Source organism: Dromiciops gliroides, chromosome 5 (assembly GCF_019393635.1).
Source record: "Dromiciops gliroides isolate mDroGli1 chromosome 5, mDroGli1.pri, whole genome shotgun sequence".
In the NCBI taxonomy this organism is placed as follows: Eukaryota; Metazoa; Chordata; class Mammalia; order Microbiotheria; family Microbiotheriidae; genus Dromiciops; species Dromiciops gliroides.
The window spans coordinates 11,145,821-11,167,318 of NC_057865.1; the positions used below are offsets into that span (position 1 = coordinate 11,145,821).

The 21,498-nt window shown below is 38.7% G+C and overlaps 1 pseudogene; it reads left to right on the forward strand.

The window, feature by feature from the left end:
* Positions 1-14,106: 14,106 nt before the first annotated feature.
* On the forward strand, positions 14,107-21,227 carry LOC122728663 (annotated as a pseudogene).
* Positions 21,228-21,498: the final 271 nt, after the last annotated feature.

The following is a 21,498-nucleotide window of genomic DNA, read 5'->3' on the forward strand; positions in this document are numbered from 1 at the left end:
CCGATCCTTAATTTGCTGATCCTTCTGAATCCCTCCCCTTACCTTCTTATTTTTTGATCTGCACACCCTCCTGTATCTTATCCTCTTATCTTGCTATTTCTCTGTAAGTTAAGATGGTAATGCCCTTCTAGACATGTTATCACCTCTTTAACCCAGTTCTGATGAAAATAGGGTGAGGATTGTTGTTTTCCTTTCTTTGAATCTTCATCACCTCCTAGCAGTATCCCTGATACCAAGTCACTGCTTCATTAAAATTTAGTTGGATTGTTGATTGATAATAATGATAATTATTGCCAGCATCAAAGATCCCTTAACACATATGGTTAAGGGGTACCTGGTGTTTCCCAAAGAAAAGGGAACTATTCTCAAAAATGCATGTACCAATAAATAGTTTACCAAGAGGGGATGCAAACATCTCAGGAAACCAAAAATCTCAGCTGCATCAAGGAGATTTCAGCAGGATAAGCCACTGAGTCTCTTTCATCTTCATGGTTTTTTCCCCTCTTTTCTTCTTTCTTTCTTTCTTTACTTTCTGAATGTCCACACCTGGTCTCTGCAATAAAATAGAGTGCATCTGGATTACAAAATGAACATAACACCAATCCTGCCTGCCCTTCTTCTGGACCAACAGTAAGCCTACTCTGGAAACTTACTCATGTTTGTTGTAGCAGGTACTTAATGGGGCTTCCTGGTCAATTTTCATTCTCTTTGAAAGTCCCTAAATTGATCCAATCTCTTCCATGGAGCAAAACCTTTTTTTGCTTTATTAAATGTTATGCAGGATTGACAAGTATTTGATCTGGTTTTCACAGTAAATAATATTAGCTATCCCATAAAATGGTAGAAGTATTCCCTTTGGGATGACTCTATGATTAAGTGAGGAGGGAGGTGCATATTAATAATTGAAAGTGATATAAAAACAAAAATATTTTAAACAAAATATTTTCTTTAATCTCCCTCAAATTTATTTAAGCCTATGCTTTATACAGATTGTTAAATTTCAGAAGAGAGTGATGTATTATCAATCAACCAATTAAAATTTATTAAAAGCCTATTATATTCTTTTCTTGAACTGAATCATTTATTTTCAGTAAGGTTGAAGCATCTCTCCTCACTCCTGTATCAACATAGCAATAAACAATACTGGTGACCAGAAAAAAATACAATAAAATTATTTCCCCTTTAATTTTCCTACCATTGTTCCTACCAAATTATTTGTGTTCTTTAAAATGACCAGAGGAAAGAGAAAACATTAATTTATTTATACAACTTAAGTAGGGTAAACATTTAAAAAGCAAAATACACCTGCAAATTTATAGGCAGAATTTTTCAGGGATGAGTTTTGTGTTAAACTTGTAGCGGGAGAGCAGACAGAAGCAGAGAGGTCATAATCATCGCTTTACATAAATTGTAATTTTTACTCCAAGCTTCTTAAAAATATCTGAGGCTGACTAAATTACTCTGGTCAGTTGAAGCAGCCTAACATGAATATTTTATTCATAGAAATAAGGCCATTTGGGGGTGCCTCCAGGATTGATCTTCTGTTATATTATTGATTTTCTTTTCTAATCCCATCTGGTTAATTATTTAAATTAAAGGGGACACTGGTCAAGGAAAGATACAATAAATGAATGAAAGAATAAAATTACATTCAAATCCAATCTATTCTTTCAGGCAGGGTTCTACCTCCCCCACACCCCACTTCTTTCTTCTATCCCTATGCATCTCAGTACCCAGATGTTTGATGTTACATCTGATTGTAGGAAAGCTCTGATCTGAAATGCCTATGGCTTACTGGATTACCCATTGCCCACATGGTTTAAATTAATAATAAAAAAATGAAACAGGGCAATCTTGCAACAAAAGAACAAGACTTTATTGTGTGGCCAGATTGCAGATGTGGAAAGGTGCTCATAATAAAGTCAGAATATTGGGGGTTTCATTGTGCATCTGGAATACCACAGAATCTATTACCAGAAGTGAGTTTTAGACAACCTGAGCTTTGTGATTCACTTTGTATTTGGAGAAACGATTCTTTTTAAAGTTCTCTGAGTGCCATTCATCATCATATTGTCATTTCTGTAATCCGAAAATGATTTACAAAGTCAAGCTATTTTTTTCTTTCTAATTTTTGAACCAGCATTAAAACATCAAAGGATTTTCAAGACAAACTTCAAAAGGCAGGCAAATGAGAGATTTCTACGTAAGACAGTTTAGATCAGTTAATATCCTCTGGTTTTCTAAGGATTAAATTACATCATATAAAATTCTTCGAATCCAACTAAGGAAGCAGTAGCACATATTTGTTATTTAATACAACTTGGCTGATTTTTTTTTCCTCCCAGTGGGGCAAAGGGATCTACACAAGAAAAGATGCCATCTTTGCTATGGATCAAATTTGCTGTGAAATATTAGAGGCAAACAGATCAAATCTGAGAGGGAATACTGTACTAAGCAAAGCAATGTTTGCGCATTGGCTCAGGAGGATATTCTCTTGGGGGAGGGGATGCTGACCCTCCCTTTTGTAATCAGGACATCATGATGGGGAAATGTGGCTTCAGGGAGTTCAACAGTGGTAAATGAATGTCTGTGGTCAAAGCAGATAAAGGAAGTTCATTCTGACCAGATCCCCACAGGCATACTTCCAGTTGCTATGGTTCCTGTAGGGAAATGGGGCCCTCACGTTGATGTCTGCTGCCATGACATGGCACACAGAAATCCCATAGCACATCATGATGGACCAGTGATTCATGCCATTGGATGCACTACTTTAAAGGAAAACTGCAAAGTGCCTATCTTTCCCACCTCTCTGCCCCCACCAAGAATGACACAGAGCCAAGGGCTGATTCAATCAAGGGCAAAGTCTCAGGAACAAATCTGTGTGTTCTGAATGTAACCCAAACATATAAGCTAGTTAGAGGAAAAGGCCTGTTACAAAGGCCTGACTTTTTTCTGTAGAAAGGTAAGCATGTAATGAGTCATAATTTGCAGGTAAGCAAACTGGATTTCTTCCAAGAAAAGAAATTTTCTATAGACAAAAAGCCAAGATCATACAGAAGAAAGGGGTCACAGAGGTCACCTATTTCAAGCCCCTCATTTTACAAATCATAACACTGAGGCCCAGCGGTAATGTGGCTTTCTTGAGTTCACTTAGCAAGTCACTAGCAGAGTTTGTATCTAAAGGCAGGTCCTTGGTGCTCTTTTGACTCAGTTTGATATGCTAAGGAATGACAGGTACTGAAGACACAGAGATAAAAATAAAACCAGCTATGGCTTTGGGTGGCTACAAACCTAACAAATAAAAATGCAATCAAGATTGAAGCCTGTTACTTACACTTGGACAAAATTTACAAAGTTTTGGGAGGGAAAAATTTCTTTAAGTAACTTTTTTTCTTTTTCTTTTTTTTTTGTTGGTGAGGCAATGAGTGACTTGCCCAGGGTCACACAGCTAGTAAGTGTCAAATGTCTGAGGCTGGATTTGAAATCAGGTCCTCCTGATTCCAAGACCAGTGCTTTATCCACTCTGCCACCTAGCTGCTCCTTAAGTAACTCTTAAAATGAATTTAATGCAATGTGTTGATCAACTGTGATAGACTAGATTCTTCTCACTAATACAATGGTACAAGAAAGTTCCAAAGGAATCATTTTGGAAAAGGCTCTCCAAATCCAGGAAAAAAAAAAAGAAGTGTGGAGTATGGATACTGATTGAACCATACTATTTCTTTTGTTTTTGGTGCTGTTGTTTTTCTTTTTTTAGGTTTTTCTTTTTGCTCTGATTCTTCTCTTATAACATGACTAATGCATAAATATGTTTGATGTTGTTATATATATATATATATATATATATATATATACATATATCAGATTACCTGCTGTCTAGGGCAGGGGGGAGGGAGAAAATTTTGAAATTGGAAATCTTATAAAATAAAATGTTGAAAACTGTCTCTAAATGTAACTGGAAAATAATAAAATACTTTTATTCAAAAATGAATTTAATGTAGTGAACACAATACATCAATTAAGCAGCTGATCTTAGAATTTGTCAAGCTTTGAATCTTGCAATATTCAAATCACAAGACTTTGTTCTGTTCAATTTATTGTCATAAAAAATTGGTCAAATTATGTAATGTACCCATGCAGAATTGTAGTTAGTACAGAACTCGACTTCCTGAGAGACTTCACCCTGGCAAAAAGTGATAGAACAATTAAATTATTTTCTTCAGCTTATTTTCTCTTGGGTTGGAATTTGATACAGGCTAAACCAGGTTGAAGAATGAGTAGGGGGGCATCTATCCCAAGCATGTGAATATTTTCCCCAGCAGAATGGATGGATGAGAACAATTTGTTCCAAAGCCCATGAAGGTGACCTAAGCAGGCACTGTGCAGCTCTTAGAACTTGTTCTGACAGTGAAGATGCCAAGGTCAGCTACTGTATCCCATGCCAGTTATCTTGACTTTTGTCCTACAACTCACTGGGCTTTGTTGATTCTGGAAGAGAGAGGGAAGTTGATGACTTTGCACGGCTATGCAACTCTTAAATCCAATTCAAGTGCAAGTCAAGACATCATCCTGTGATGTCACTGGTTCTCTTCAGAAATGAAAGATGAACACGAACAGCAAAAGCAGCAACCATCAACTTTGTTATGGGCTCAAGTCCTCACTGAGAGTCATTGAAAACGATCAATCTCCTCAGGAATTATATTTTGTCTACTCAATAATGAGGAAGATGAACATAGACTCATGAAATTAAAGTAGCAAGGGGCATTTAATATCAAAGAATCCAACTTCCTTATTTTACAGGTGAAGAAAACTGCTCTCCAACTTTGTGTTCCTCTTCAGTCATCACTTCCAGAAAGCAATTGTCAGAGGTGGCCCTGCCTGTGTCTTGTACCTGGAAGCTGCATGCTTCATAGTTCTCTGAAGGAATACTTTCTTTAAAAAAAAGATAATTTATTTCTCTGTGCTGGACTCTCTCTCTCTCTCTCTCTCTCTCTTGCCATCCATCCATATATATATATATATATATATATATATATACACACATATATACATACACACATATGTATATATACACACACACATATATACATACATATATATGTATATATACATATACATACACACACACACACACACACACACACACACACACACATATATATATATACCTCTAGAAGATCACTTTAAAATCACATACGTATCAAAGAGGAATGGGGGTGGGTGGAAGTAAGGAGATTTTCAACTTACTTTTATGGTTGTTTCAGCATTTATTTGTATCATATTCACTAGTTATACCAGTGTAAAGGATGGATACCCTTGCATTGGAAAGATAGCATATACCATGTGTAGGGTTCAATGGCACTGGTAGTTGAGAGGAGGAAGTAAAGGGAAAACAAACATTGAAAGGACAAGGGAATTAATAAGGAAACCCAGTCACTATCAGGTGAAGTTTATTCAATGGGTGGCATCATAGACCAGAACTGGGGCTAGGTGACATGGTGGAAAGAGCAGTGACTCTTAATTTGGGAGGAACTGAGTTCAAATCTCACCTCAGACACTTTCTAGCTTTGTGACCCTGGTCAAATGACAACCCCAATTGCCTTAAAACATCTGGGGCTATCTCCAGTCATCCTGATCTTGCCACTGGACCCAGATGCTTCTGGAGGAGAGAGTGAATCTGGTTACTTTGCACAGCCTCACCTTGCTTATGTTCAATTAACTGCAAGTCATGACATTACCCATTGTCATGGTCCTCTTGGAGAAAGGAAAAACAACAATATCCCAGACCTGAGAGGGAGTAGTACTAGGACAGTGGGTCATGTCCAGTCTAACAGAACATGCTGAGGGTCCTCTTTACATATCTCTGGATTTCAGGTGTTGTGCCCCATCTTTTCTAATTTTCTTATATCTATATTTGAAAGAGAGAAAGGAGGTATTTAGTTACTCTAGAAAATGACATTTGAACAATGTTTCGGAAGTGCAGGAAAACCCCCCAACAATTCCAGCCACATAAAAGGTAGTTGTAATCAACATGACTTTTTTTTGCTATTATGTAAAACATGACTATATTATTGATTTTGTTTAAGAAAGCTTGAATAAAACAAAAAAGTGAAAGAAAGTAGAAAATACCATGGTTTTGTCCGTGTTCAATCATTATCAGTTCTTTCTTTGGAGGTGGATAATATGCTTCATTGTTAGTCCTTTGGGATTGCACCATAACTCTTAAGGGACACACTTAAAGAGAGCCATCTCTAAAAGAAGAAAATACTCACTTATATGTGCTTTATGCCACATATGGAATAAGAGACAGATGTGACTCCTATATCACATATTTCCCTCATTCCCTTTTGTTTCTTACTTTACTCCTATAGCTCAAGAGAAAATGGAGGAAGATTCTGCCCCCACGCCCCACACCAATATGGCCATGCTGCTGTTGTTCAGTCATTTCAGTTGTGTCCAACTCTTAATGACCCCATTTAGGATTTTCTTGGCAAAGATACTGGAGTGGTTTACCATTTCCTTCTCTGACTCATTTTTAGAGATGAGGAAACTGAGGCAGACAGAGTTAAGTGATTTGTCCAGAGTCACAAAGCTAGTAGGTGTCTGAGACCAGATTTGAACACAAGATAAGTCTTTCCTGATCCAGGCCTGGCACTCCATCCACTGGGCCACCTAGTTGCCCTTGTATGGCCATAGATATATTATCTTTTTTAGCTTGAGAACTATAAACTGGGAATACCTTATTCCTATTTATACATATATGTACATACATATACATACATATCTATCTCTATCTCTGTATCTATCTACATATATGATTTAGTTCATACATGTGTGTGTGTGATTAGACTTTTATCAGAGAAACTTGCTGCACAGATTTCCCCTTCCATTAACTGTTTCTCTTCCAACTTTAGATAGATTTGTTTGTCCAAAATATTTTGAAATTTTAGCAATCAGGTGGCAGCTAGGTGGCTCAGTGGATAAAGCACCAGCCCTGGATTCAGGAGGACCTGAGTTCAAATCCCACCTCAGACACTTGACATGTGCTAACTATGTGACCCTGGGCAAGTCACTTAACCCTCATTGCCCCACCAAAAAAAATTAATAATCAAAATTGCTCATTTTCTCTAATAAAATCCTCTCTCATATCTTGTTTGACCAGGAACCCTTCCTTCTTGTACTTACAGATTTGAAAGATAATTTCTTTCTTATTCCTCTAATTTGTTTTTTGTCTTATATCTGGATCATATATCCATTTAGATACAAACTATGAGGTGTTATTATAAAACTAATTTCTATGCTGTCTACATGGAAAGATTTTTATGGCATTGCTTTTTTGTTTTGTTTTGTTTTGTTTTGTTTTGTTTTGAAATGGGGATAAATGGGGAAGGAGGAAGAAAGCAGGGTGGGGCATGCCATAAAGGATGTCATGACATTCAACTTGCACCCTGTGCCCCAAGGCCTTCTTTCTTCTATTCATAATAAGCTAGACTGATCAATCAAGCTCCAAAAATTCACCAAGAATTCATTAAGAACTAACTATGTTTTCTGCAGTTTGGTGAGTACCAGGGATATGAAGATCCACCCAAAATATGAAGCAATCCCATCCTTCAAGGAAGTTACCTTCTATTTGGTGGGAAAGGAAATGGCAACATGTAATATGTAAATATCTAAAAATAAATTAAAATAAATATAAGTTTTGGGGGGAGTATGGGAGAAAGGCACTGTAATTTGTTCATCAGGAAAGGCTTCCAATAGAAACATCAAAAGTGGGATGTGAACTGATCTGTCAAAGAAACTAGAAATCAAAGAGATGATGATGGAGTACATTCCAGATGTGAGACACAGCCAGTGAAAAGGAACAGAGATGTGGGATTGAGTGTTATCCTTAGGGCAAAGTAGTGAGGTTAAAAAGGGACTAGTTATAGGTCAACAAGTATTACATTATTTTTTTTTTGGTGAGGCAGTTGGTGTTAAGTGACTTGCCCAAGGTCACACAGCTAGTTAAGTGTCAAGTGTCTGAGGTCAGATTTGAACTCAGGTCCTCCTGAATCCAGGGCCAGTGCTCTATCCACTGTACTACCTCGCTGCCCCAAATTTTTTAAATTTACTATATAAAGTGAACATTATTGGAAATTAGAGAAATGTGTGTATGTATTGTGATGAAATAATATGTTTAATGCCCAAAGACTGATGCTGAAGCCTCTAATTTAAGGCGACCACAATTTAGATTTTAAACATCACAGTATGTATGTATGTATATGAAGTGGCTGCTTGGGGCATTTTTGCCTGTGAATATGGGACATTTTCTGCTCTCCTCCTTTATGTTGGAAACAATTGGGGAGATAGCAGGCTGTAGAAAGCATCCAGAAAGCATCAAATTTATGTTGTTTCCTTGTGGGTTTTTTCCTGTAAAATAGTGTTGCATCAGATGATCTCCGAAGTGTAATCCCTATAATCCATGAATATATTTATATAATTTACCAAATATAATTATCTCCTTCAATGTCTCCTTACAGCCAGAAGGATTTTACACATCCTCAAATTTTTGGTAAGTTCTATCAGATTTTACCAAGCTGGAAAGCCCCTAGGTATGGCTGATTAATGGACTGTCTGCTCTTCTTAGACTACACATTTGGAATATGGAAAAGTCTGTTAGGATGGCCATTATGTTATGAGTTCTTTAGGACATCTGTAAAACTAAACATAGAATCATTTGATTAGACAGTTTGTCTAAGTCTTCAAATTAAAAAACAAAAACAAAAAATAATGAAAACCTCAAATAAAAAAAATCAAACGCAGCTTTGGATAGGTTTTATTTCATACCTCATAATTCCTGAAATTCCCATGAAAAGCATCTTTATTTTTTTATTTATTTATTTTTTTTAGTGAGGCAATTGGGGTTAAGTGACTTGCCCAGGGTCACACAGCTAGTAAGTGTTGAGTGTCTGAGGCCGGATTTGAACTCGGGTACTCCTGACTCTAGGGCCGGTGCTCTATCCACTGTGCTACCCAGCTGCCCCTGAAAAGCATCTTTAAATGATAGGTATTGGGGCAGCTGGGTGGCGCAGTGGATAGAGCACCGGCCCTAGAGTCAGGAGTACCCGAGTTCAAATCCGGCCTCAGACACTCAACACTTACTAGCTGTGTGAACCTGGGCAAGTCACTTAACCCCAATTGCCTCACTAAAAAAAAAAAAATGATAGGTATTTTTTTTTGGTGGCAATTGCAGTTAATTGACCTGGTCCAGGATCACACAGCTAGTAGGTGTCTGTCTGAGGCTGGAATTGAACTCAGGTACTCCTTACTTCAGGACTGGTGCTCTATCCACCATGAGATTTAGCTACCTCAATCAACGGGTACTCTTAAAGTACCTACTTGGGTACATGAGCTTCTTTGAACAGAAATATTTACATTTAGGGTAGAGCATGTGATTGGACAATGATGTGAACCCAGACTTGGACAGGGCCAGGAGAGTGGCCTGAAGGGACTTTGTGACATTGCACAGGTCTCCTAATGGCCTCAGTCTTATTTGTAAAACAAGCATAATATTTTCAATTCTACCAATAACTTTGCAGTATTGTGTGGTTTTAGGTAAAGAAATTCCACAGTCGCTAAAGAATCTAAGTTAAGAGTGACCCAAAGAACACTAGAGGGGAAAATGGTGAGTGCTGGCAAGCTTCAATACAGAAGGATCTTCACAGGAGAATCAGTATAAATTTTCTTTGCATGACTGGAAAAATAAGTTGGATCAATTATCCAGAAAGAGCAAGGAATAATTGATGGATGGCTGCAGGATCTATTCACTGTCAAGAGAAGGTGATGATGGTCCTTAGAATGTTGCATGAACAAATTGTAGTTTGGGGGAGGATACAGGAGGAGCGTTGAAAAGTATGGAGAGACTTTGATTTCCAGTGATGCTGCAGTTTGGCAGAGAATGTAATTGTAAGGGTTGGTGATTGTGATCAGGGAGCTTCATTCTGCTAAGAGTTCTAGCTAACTAAGTAATCTCGTGGCAGCTCCAGGTTTTCAGTTCTTTTTTTTTTTTTTGGTGAGGCAATTGGGGTTAAGTGACATGCCCAGGGTCACACAGCTAGGAAGTGTTAAGTGTCTGAGGCCAGATTCGAACTTAGGTACTCCTGAATCCAGGGCCTGTGCTCTATCCACTGCGCCATCTAGCTGCCTGTGGCAGCTCCAGGAATCCAAACTTACCTAGGAGTTGTCTTTTATTCTTGTAATGAGGTGTCATTAGGTATATATATGCTCTTAATAGATGGAGAAGTATGGTGGCCAAACAATGATTCTAAACCAAGGTTCACCTTATAAATTCAGCACAATTATTTGGAATTCCTAGAATGAGCCCCCTTTTATAAAATCAACTTTCCAAGGTCCTTGATAATGGTCCCCAGAAACATCATCAACCTATCTGTGCCTCCTGTTTCATTCCCTGTCTCCCCCAGCCTCCCCCACTGCTAGAAACCTCCCTCCTCTCCCTTGTATTTATCAGCTTCCTTTTTATTTGTACTTAATCGCCTTACAGTTATTCTGAATAGATCTCCTTGTCATTTTCCCTGTTGAAATGTAAACTCCTTGAGAGGATGGACTGGTTCATTTTTGTCTTCTTATTTCAGTGATTAACATAGTGCCTTGCCCAGACCAAGCACTTCATAAATGCTTATTGATTGATTGAGTGATTGTTCTCTTGGCAGATACATTTACAGGACTTCATTCTGCTCTCATCGATCTCCCCGGCCTTCTTTTCTTCCCTGTCTGGCACGAAAATTCCATCATTAGGCTAATATACATTATATATATATATATATATATGTATATATGTATATATGTATATATGTATATGTATACACACACACACACACACACATATATATATAATGCACAGGGAAAGAGAATGCTAAAAAGCCAACCTGGAAAGATGGTGACAAAGATTATATTTTAAAATGTAAGCCTGAACTATGTCTACCTGTAATCCAGAATCAAGTAAGTCAATTTCAATGGGGCCATTTGTCCCAATGATTTATAGCCCCCACTGGGTGGTTTCAGGTTTTTCAGGGAGTGGGAGATTTCTTACCCAGTGGTCCTGAGGTGCCTTTTCTGGAAAACTATGGAAAAAGTCAAATGAATGTATGCAGATGACACAATATCTACTAAATCTCTCAGTTAATAAAGGTTCTTAGGCTAGTCCTCAGGTAAAATACTCTCTGGATTCATTGCTATGCTCCAATAACTCAAGCATGATGACCAGTGAAAACCTAAGATTTGAGTCAACAACTATCTCCAAGTGACAGGATACCATAGTGAAAACCCAGAGAACCCTGAATTCTCATATCTTGTGGTGAGTGTCTGAGGCTGGTTTCCTCTCCAAGACTGTTTCTGGTTTGTGTCTCCTTTCATCCCCTACTTTCAAATCTCTACGAAAATGGCTTTGTAAAAAGACTTTAAGGAGTTTGCTGAAGTCTGTCTAACTACATGTACCCAAACAATATTGAGTTGACATCAATTAATTAATTAATCAATTGATCAAATTCCTACTATGTGCTGGGTATTGTATTACGTACTGAGGATACAAGTATAGAAAAGAACCTGATGTTATTGAGCACAATTCTATCCAGGAGACAATGTGCACATGTGTAGATAGATGTGAACATATAGAAACCATACAGATCAGGTCTAATTAATTGTGTGTCCGTGTGTCTGTGTGTGCATCGTCAGTAGGGGTAGAAAACACATCATAGAGTCCTGGACAAGGGAGGTGACCAGTAGCCAGGTGGTGACATAGATAAGGTGTGGACCTGGATACAGAAAGACTAGACTATATTCTAGCTTCTTAAACTGTGGATCGTGACTCCTTATGGGATCACATAACTGAATGGAGGGGTTTTGAAAAATCTGGCAAGAGTAAAATGTTCTGCATACCTATTTTATATACCTATATACCAGGAGTCACACAAAAATTTCTCTGGCAAAAAGGGGCTGCAAGTGGGAAAAGTTTAAGAAGCCCTTGTTTAGACCATATCTAGACTACTGTGTTCAGTTTCCCAAACCATAGTTTAGGAATGAAAATGATAAACTGGATTGAGTCTGGGGTAGTGTGACTTGGATTGTGAAGGGCTTGAAGATTGTGCTTTTTTATGGATCATGTGAAGGAGCTGGAAATATTTGGTTTGGAGAAAATAAAATGCATTGGAGTGTGGGGTTGTTAGGATATTTGTCTGCAGGTATTTAAAGAACTCTCATGGGGATGAGGAATTAAGTTTGCTCCTTTTGGTACCAGAATGGAAAAGTCAGCTCATTGGGCAGAAGCAGCAAAGGCGCCTGATTCATGTAACAGTGAGAGCTGATTATATGTGGTTGTGGCTGCCTGGGAAGGCAGAGGGTTCCCCTCACCTCCCACTACAACTCATCAAACAGATGCTGAATAACCACTTGCCAGAGATGTCCTAGAGGGATTCTTGTTCAGATGGGGGGGGAGCAGTTAGTTAATCTGGGTCCTTCCAGTTGTGAGGACATTGAATTGATGCTTTACGTGTAGTCAGACTCAGGCAGAGGTGGGTGGGGAGACATATAATAAGCCAGTAGGATGATTATAAAATAAAAGGGACTTTCAGGGATTTAAGGTTGAAAGGTTGTTTTCTTACCACCACCCCCACCACCCCCCGCCCAGTTTATTGCTGTAGTATCATCAATTCAGACTATTGTCAATTTCTCTGGACAGACCGAGGAGAGGCTGCAGGATCTGGTGAAAAGATTGCCATGTCTGCAATCAGAGGATATCTGTTCAAGTCCTGTTTCTGGCAAATTTTCCTTGTGGGACATTGGACAAACCATTCCCCCTCTAGGGCCTCTGTATTCTTCTTTGGGAAATGGGGGATTATAGTTAGATGAACTCTAAGGCCTTTACCATCTCTAAATCTGTCATCCTGAGAAACTACTCCTATTTTTTTAATTTTTTTTTTTAGTGAGGCAATTGGGGTTAAGTGACTTGCCTAGGGTCACGCAGGTAGTAAGTGTTAAGTGTCTGAGACTGGATTTGAACTCAGGTACTCCTTACTCCAGGGCTGGTGCTCTATCCACTGCGCCACCCAGCTGCCCCGAAACTACTCCTATTGATGGGAAATTATTCTTTCTCTCCTGTGGTCATTTAAATATTGCCTCTCTTGTCATTTTCTCTAAGAATATGCATATGTTTGTAATCACCTGTAGAGACATGTGAAGTAGACAGACAGCTGGTGTAGAGTTTTAGAAATCTAGGCCTGGACTCAGAGACTGGTCAAGTCCCCTCTCATATCCTGGCTCTTTTTTTGGAAAACCATTTGATGTCTCAGAGCCTCAGGTAACAGTCTAAGACAGAAATTGGTAGGGCGGGTGGCAATTTTCCTTTGTAGAAGGTGTTTCCTTACAGGGAGATCGTTAAGCTGATAAAATTATATACCCAATGAAAAAGAGAGAGACATGATAATTGTTGCTCATTGGTCTTCTCTTGGACAAGCTAAATCAACATTGGCCTTGCCTTTGCTGGATAAAGACCTGTGTGGAGGTGTTTATGTGATAAAATGAAGGGTCTACTGACTTGCTTTAGAGGAGTGCTTGGCTGCAGACTGGATGTCATTATGAACTGAGACATCCAATGGAAATGCAATCTCCTGCATCTGATTTTGGTTTCCTCTTTGCTCTGTAACTTTTTTCTCCACTATAGCCAATGTGAAAAGAAGGAAAACTCCAGGGTTTGTCATCAAATTCTTTTGCACTCTGGCTGTGGCTGTGAAAGCAGAAATCTATTGAGCCTACCACCAAGGATCCATGGAACAAAATTCAGGGATTTGTCCTTTAGAGAAAACCAGTGAAAGCCTTGCTAATACATCATCTCAAAAAGGTCTGGAAAATTTGCTACCAGAAAAACACCCCTTTACAAAAAGACTCTTCCTTTATTAACTCCAACAAATCATATTCCTTTACTGCTACATTGGATATTGTGATGTTTAAAATCTATGTTGTGTGATCGCCTTAAATTAGAAGCTTTAGCACCAGTCTTTGGGCATTAAACATTTATTAAAGCATACAGGTATTAACATGGAGTTCAGAAAGTTAAGAAAAGGCCTATCTAGCCTAGAGTTCCAGCCTGGTCATGTTCTTCCTCAAGTCCTCTGCCAAAAGCCACAAGCCTGCTTCAATCACGAACTCCCCAGCAAGCTGATTGTGGAAGCTTTTTATAGGTCTGGAACAGAGGCGGTCCTTACACTGCTTCAAGTTGATTGGTTGGCGTCATCCAAATCCATTGGGTTTTGAAGGTGTTCTCAAGTTGAGTTCACACTCTAGCTTCTGAGAACAATACCTTCTTAAGGGCTAGGCAGGTGTGATTAGAATCCAGTTAACGTGAAGTAGGTTAATCAGCAGTCAATCACTCACACTTGATTCAATCAATCTAGATTGATCTCCAGGTGGGTCTTTGAGTATCTGCTAAATCCCATTATTTCATCACAATATATATTAGGCAACTAGTCAGAAGACCTGTGTAGTGGGCCTGTGAGTCTTCCCTGGCAACTCAAGGGCAGAAATTCTTTTTCTCCTGTCCTTTACTCGTGCTTTCAGGATGTCCTCAGCTGATTTATAGGACAGTTGAAAATTAGGTAGGTGAAAAAGAAGCAAATCAAAAGATAGTTCTGGACCACCTAAAATATTCAAAACTTAGTGAGGGGGTGGCATAGGAGAAGGAAGTATTCATTGTGGGTTAAGGGAGAAAGAGAAGAAAAATGGAATAAACTTATCCTAACTCAGCCAGGAAGGAGAAAGCTAAAAAAAAGTGCACAGTAATTTTTAAGGTTGCAAGGCACTTTACAAGTATTGTTTTATTTGATCCCCATAAAACCCTTGCAGGTTATGTGTTATTAATATTCCCAATTTGTAGATCAAGAAACAGGATGACATAGTTTAAGTAACTTGCTCGGGGTTACATAGCTAGTCAGAACTTAACTCAGGTTTTCTTGATGATAAATATGAATTATACTCTATGCACTATAATGCTTAGTTGCCTAACGTGGAAATTTAGTAAAAAAAAATCATCCACATTACCCTGAATAGGGTTTTTTATAGGAAAAAGGTTTTTTTGTGTTTGTTTGTTTTTTGTTTTTGTTTTTGTGGGGCAATGAGGGTTAAGTGACTTTCCCAGGGTCACACAGCTACTAAGTGTCAAAGGATAGATTTGAACTCAGGTCCTCCTGAATCCAGGGCCGGTGCTTTATCCACTGTGCTACCTAACTGCCCCAAGAAGAGTTAATGATGTGTTGTCATCTGGCACTGGATTTGAAAGAGCAGTAATATTCTTCAGCTTTTTTTTTTTTTGCAGGGCAATGACGGTTAAGTGACTTGCCCAGGGTCACACAGATAGTAAGTGTCAAGTGTCTGAGGTCGGATTTGAACTCAGGTCCTCCTGAATCCAGGGCCAGTGCTTATTCTTCAGCTTTTTGAGAGGTCAGACTATCTTCTGTAGAGAAGGAACAGCTGCTGGAGAAGAGGATCTAAAGAGGCAGAAAGACGGGACAAGGATGCTTGCCTGAATAGAGAACGATGGCAAATGGAGCAATGAGCCATCATTGGAGAGAGCTGCACAACAGGAAGCTATGAAATAGAAGAGTGGATGGTGAATGTGATAAAAATGCCTCACAACAGCAAATCAGACACTTTGTCTAAACAAAATAGTGTATATCTCCCAGAAGCAACAACAGTGTGCTGAGCAAAATAAGAAGAAACAAACCAACAAACAAAAAAACTTGGAACCCCTTCCTAGCTAGACTCTCCAATTCAACATAGCAGGATGTATCACTGGAATTGTACAGGTGTCTTGGTAGGGATAAAGGGGATCCATCAGAAATGGAGAAAGGGATTTTCCTATCACTCTTTGTCTCTCAATGATCACACATGCAGGAGTCATTCTTAGTAACTTAATATGTAAATAAAATATTTGTTCTGTTTAATAACTTATAAACTGAGGGCTTATAAAGGGCAACTGAGAGCGACTCTTGGGAGGGTATATTATGTATAGTTTCAATGTCTCCAACAAGAACCAAATCTCATAGAGAACATACAACACAAAACATATTTCTCGGTTTCTCATTACATCTTGGTTTAACTTCTGGTTATGCCATCTTCTAACTATGTGACCTGGGACAAGTCACTTTTCCCTTCCTGAACCTCAGTTTCCTCACCTGTAAAATGGGGATAATAAAAATGATGGATATAATCTCTTTCAAAAAAGGGGGAAGTGTTTTAAGTGCTTATTATGTGCCTAGTATTCTGCAAGTTATGGTAAGTAAACAAATTGTGACATGGGTTTTGGTAGGAGTAAATTAAATTCTTTTATGTACAAGTTAAAAAATCAGCCCTTGACCTCTGAAAGAAATTTGGCCAGAGGATAATTCATCTAAAATATTTGGGGATTTTAATGGAATTCAAGTTCAATGTTTTGGATAAGGAAATGGCAAACCACTTCAATGCCTTATGAAAGGCAGAGTGTCCAGAAGGAGGCTAGAGGTTTGCTGAATATACTCTGCTTTCGTTAGACAATGTAGAGGTACTGTTTACTTCTATGTACCACATTTAGGAAAGACATTGATATACTAGAGAAACTATAGAAGAGTGTCTATAAATTGCCTAATACTCTGCCAGGTACTTTCAGCAAAAGAATAAGTAAATACCAGGAAATGAGTGATGAACAAACACTGAATCCCCCAAACCTCTTCCATTGCTTGACTACATTTTTTTCGATGCTCTCCACTTTAAAAAACAAAGCTCTTTCCAAAGTAGAGACACTGGATTGCTTTCTGGGTGTGCTTCTTTTATTAAATTTTAATTCATTACAGAATTATATGAATGCTGGAAAATGGATTCATTCTGATTATTTCGATGCCCATTCATCTTAAGAACAGTCTTGACTTCCAAACCCAAGTTTGGCAAGTGTTAAAGACAAATCGCATGTCTTATTTGGAATCACACACACGCAACATACATTATTCCACAAAACACCATTGATGGAAAATGAAACTAACGACATGAGGACTTTAACTTTGTCCCCTGAACTCTGTCTCATTGCTTGGAAAGTAGGGGGATGCATTCCAAACAGTGGCCATCCATGGAGACCTGTTGATGATTGCTGTTTCTCAGTTCCCATCCAAACTCTTTAGTGAAAGCATGTTGGCTAGTATCTCAGCAGGGTCAGGAAATCGGTCATTCTGGTTTTGACATTTGAAAGGTGAGAAGAGAGCCAGGAACAAAACCCAGGGACCTTTTAAACCATTACATGTCCCAAGCGAAATTTTCATTCTATGCTGTCCTGTAAGAGTAGTCCCACTGAGTCTGAAAGAATGAAATCTGGTTTTACTTTTTTATATTCTCAAAAGAGCTTAAAATGTCTTCTCATCTTTTCCAGCAATAGCAATATTGTGCACCTGTATTAAACATTATGAAATTGATATTTATGAGAAGTAACTGGCATTTTTCTACCTAGATTGTCCTTGTTCTTTGTAAAGTACTCCACAGCAACCATGTTTATGCTCAATAGCCACAGAATCCCAGAGTTTCTGAGCTGGCAGGGACCCAAGAAGACGTCTGGGTCCTTCCTGTGCCTACAGAAGATCCCTCAAATTCCCATGAGTACTTAGCCAGCCTTTCTCTATCTCCAGTAGAGTGAGACCTTTGAACTCCAAGGCAGCCTATGCCAGTGTAGGATGGCATTCCTTGTTAGGAAAGGTTTTTTTTTCTTTTCATCAATCTTATTTTTTTCAACTTTTACCCATTGCTTCTAATTCTTCCTTTTGGGCAGCAAGCAAAATGAGGCTAATCCCTCTTCCACATGTTGTCCTCAAATCTTTTCTCCTGTAGGCAAACATCCCCCAGTTCCTTTAGCCAATCTTCAAATGATATGATTACAAGACTCTTTGCCATTCTCCTTGCCCTTCTTTAGAAACACTCTATTTTATCAATATAGCGTCCAGAACTGAAAATAATATTTGAGATATGGTCTGACCAAAGAAGGAGGATAGAGATATAATAAACTCCTTGGGCCTGGACTTGATATTTCTTTTATTGGAACCTAAGATCCAAATAAATTCCTTGGGTGCCATATCACACTGTTTGCTAATATTGATTTTATAGGATTGGAGAGAAGTAAAAAAAAGTGTGTGAAGATAAAGATTTTTGTGGGGTTTTATTGTCACTGTAATGCCAGTTTCCATTGTTTCTTCAAGTCGTGAGACAATATATTTTAAAGTGCTTTGCTTAAAGTGTTATATTTAGGGGCAGCTAGGTGGCTCAGTGGATAGAGCACTGACCCTGAATTCAGGAGGACCTGAGTTCAAATCCGGCCTCAGACACTTGACACTTAACTAGCTGTGTGACCCTGGGCAAATCACTTAACCCCAATTGCCTCACCACAAAACAAAAATAAACAAAGAAAAAGTGTTATATTTAGAAACAATTAGGTGGTGCTATAAAACATAGATTCCTGGCATAGGAAGACCTGAATTAAGATCTAGCCCCTGAAACATTTTAGCTTTGTTTCCCTGGGCAAGTCATTTACACTTCTTCAACTATAAAATAGGAATAATAATAATAATAATAATAATAATAATAATAATAATAATAATAATAATAATAATATCACCTATGTTACGAGGTTGCTCTGAAAATTAAATGAAATAATATTTATAAACTACCTAGTGCAGTGCCTAGCAAATACTAGGTGCTTAGTTAATGCTCGTTTCTTTTCCTCCATAAGTTTTACTTCTATAGGACTATAAACATAGAGCTAAAAAGGATCTTAAAATCCACTGATTTCAACCCATTTAACTATAAGAAAACTGAGGCACAGACAGTTTAACTGGTTTGTCCATGATTCTATAGGACAGCTAGGTGATGCCATGTGAAAAAAATGATTATTAATAACTATTATCTTGGGAAGATTCAGAACTTCCCCCTTTTTCAAAACCCTGAATTTTAGAGGTCCAGGTTCTTCATAAGAAGATTGCATTGAATCTTTTCATTTTGGTCCAACTCATCTGAAGCTTGCAAGGAATCTAGGATGGGGAAGCTCATTGTGTTCTACTCAAGCTTGGAGGGAGACCAATTCTTTTGTCTCGATCAGAAGGTGTCTCCATCCAGGGAGGGTTTACTGGCCCCCTACCCATTGAAGAAGAGGAAATCCTTTGAATTGATAGCCCAAGTCTAGGGATAACTTTTCTGTGCAGAGGTTAACTCTTGGACCCATTGATCACCTACTATTTCAAGGACATATGAACTCTGTGCTCCACCATTTGTTTGAGACAGCCAAGTGACCATGCTTTTATTAATAACTTGCTGGCCTTCTTAATAAAAATGATTAAATTACCCAGAAAGCATGTCTCTCAAGTTTTTAATTGTCACAAATAGAGTATGGTCCTAGAGTCAGGATGACCTGAGTTCAAATTTGACCTGGGAAACTTAGCTAATGTATGACAGAGTGCAATAAGAAATTCAACTTAATTCAATTCATTTAATTTCAATTCAGTTCAAATGCAATTAAAGAAGGACTTATTAATGAAGTGGCTATTGCAATAATTCAAAAGGTGATGAGGGCCTGAGCAATGCTGGTCATAGTGTGAGGAGAGGGATGTGGTGGTGTGAGTGGAGGAGAGTGGATGGATGCAACTGATGTTTATGGAGAGCTAAAAGGACTTGGTACGTGATTGACTATGAGGGTAGAGGGCAGTAATGTATATTCATTAAATTATGATAAAATGTGTATGCTTATTCACTGTTGCTTTTATTATACACTTACAGAATCCTTTAGAAGAGGAAGTTGGAGCCTGTTAATTCCAGTACACAACTGGAATCTCTGGTACTGGGGAAGTGGAGGTTACTTGGTTCACTTGAGTTCAGGAGATGTGAATGACAGGGCATTATGCCAGCCAGTTGTCTTCACTAAGATTGGCACCAATAGAGTGAGTTTTGAAGATGAAGGGCCACGAGGCAGCTTACCTAAGGAGTGGCAACTCAATTCAGGTTTAGAAAAGGCTTAGGTTAACACTCTTGTTCAGTGCTGTAGTGGGATTGGACCCATGAACAACATTTGTACTTCTATTCTAGGCAAGATAGCAGGATAGGGAGAACTGGTGTCATAAAAAGAGAAAGGAAGGAAGGAAGAATAAAATGAAGGAAGGAAAGAAAGAAAGAACAAAAGAAAAAATGGAAACGGGAAGCCAGACTCTGGCAAAGGCACCCTGAGCCTAGGTGGGCATGGAGAACGTCCCTGCCACAACCTGGGCAGAAGCTCCAGCACCATGGCCTCTCCACCCCAGGTGCAGGGAGCTGTCCCTGAGGCCACTATGTCCCAGAGTGGGTCATTCTGAGGCTCTGGGCCTCTGTCCCCAGAGCAGCCCCAGGTGCCTTTGGCTGCTGTGGCTCATGCTGCCTAAGGACCTGCATGTTCTGCGCCATGAGGAGGGGCCACAAGACGGGCGTGTTCCCAGCCTGGAGTGAATGCCAAGACCAAGTGAACCGATTTCCTGCTGCCAGGTTCAAGAAGTTTGCTACTGAGCAAGAGGCTTGGGCCTTTGTCCAGAACACTGCAAGCCCTGATCATTCAACAGAGTAGAAAAAAGAAATGTCACACAGAAGACCCTGAAGTGAAGCCAGATAAAAGTTCCTATGAGTCATCAGATGAAGAGGAAGAGCCTTGGCCAAAGCTTGCAAAACAAAATGCAGATTCAGCACCTTCACTTAGCAAATATTCATTTTCTTATGTGGGAGATGCAGCAGTGCTTTACACAGATGGCTGCTGCTCCAGTAATGGGAAAAATAAGGCACGAGCAGGCATTAGGCTGTCCCCTAAATGTGGATGATAGACTTCCTGGGCGACAGACAAACCAAAGAGCAGAAATACATGCCCGCCTGTAAAGCCATCGAACAAGAAAAGGATCAAAACATCAGTAAGTTGGTTCTCTACACTGATAGCATGTTTACTATAAATTGTATAACAAATTGGGTTAAAGGCTGGAAGAAAAATGGCTCGAAAACAAGCACAGGAAAAAAATGTCATTAACAAAGAAGACTTTATTAAGCTTGATACACTTATGCAAGGTGTATTAAATGGGGGCACTGGTCATTCAGGGGTTGCAGACAATGAAGAAGCTGATAGATTAGCAAGAGAAGGAGCTAAAAAATCTCAAGAATCAACATAGCATAATTTTTGTCATCTACAGAGCAAACCAAGTGTTTATTAGTGGGAAATTTGTGGGAAAATTTGCCTGCAAGACATGCACCATTGTAGGTGGACTTGGGAACATTTTTGTTTCATCAGAAAAACTGTGTAGTTTTCTGTTGAAATATGGTTCAGTGTATTAAACTAACCTTCACTTTGCCCTGAAAAAAAAGAATGAAAAAAGGATGTAAAGAAGGAAAAGAAAAAAAAACTCGGTAGTACCCAGTAAAAATTATAAAAATAAATATACC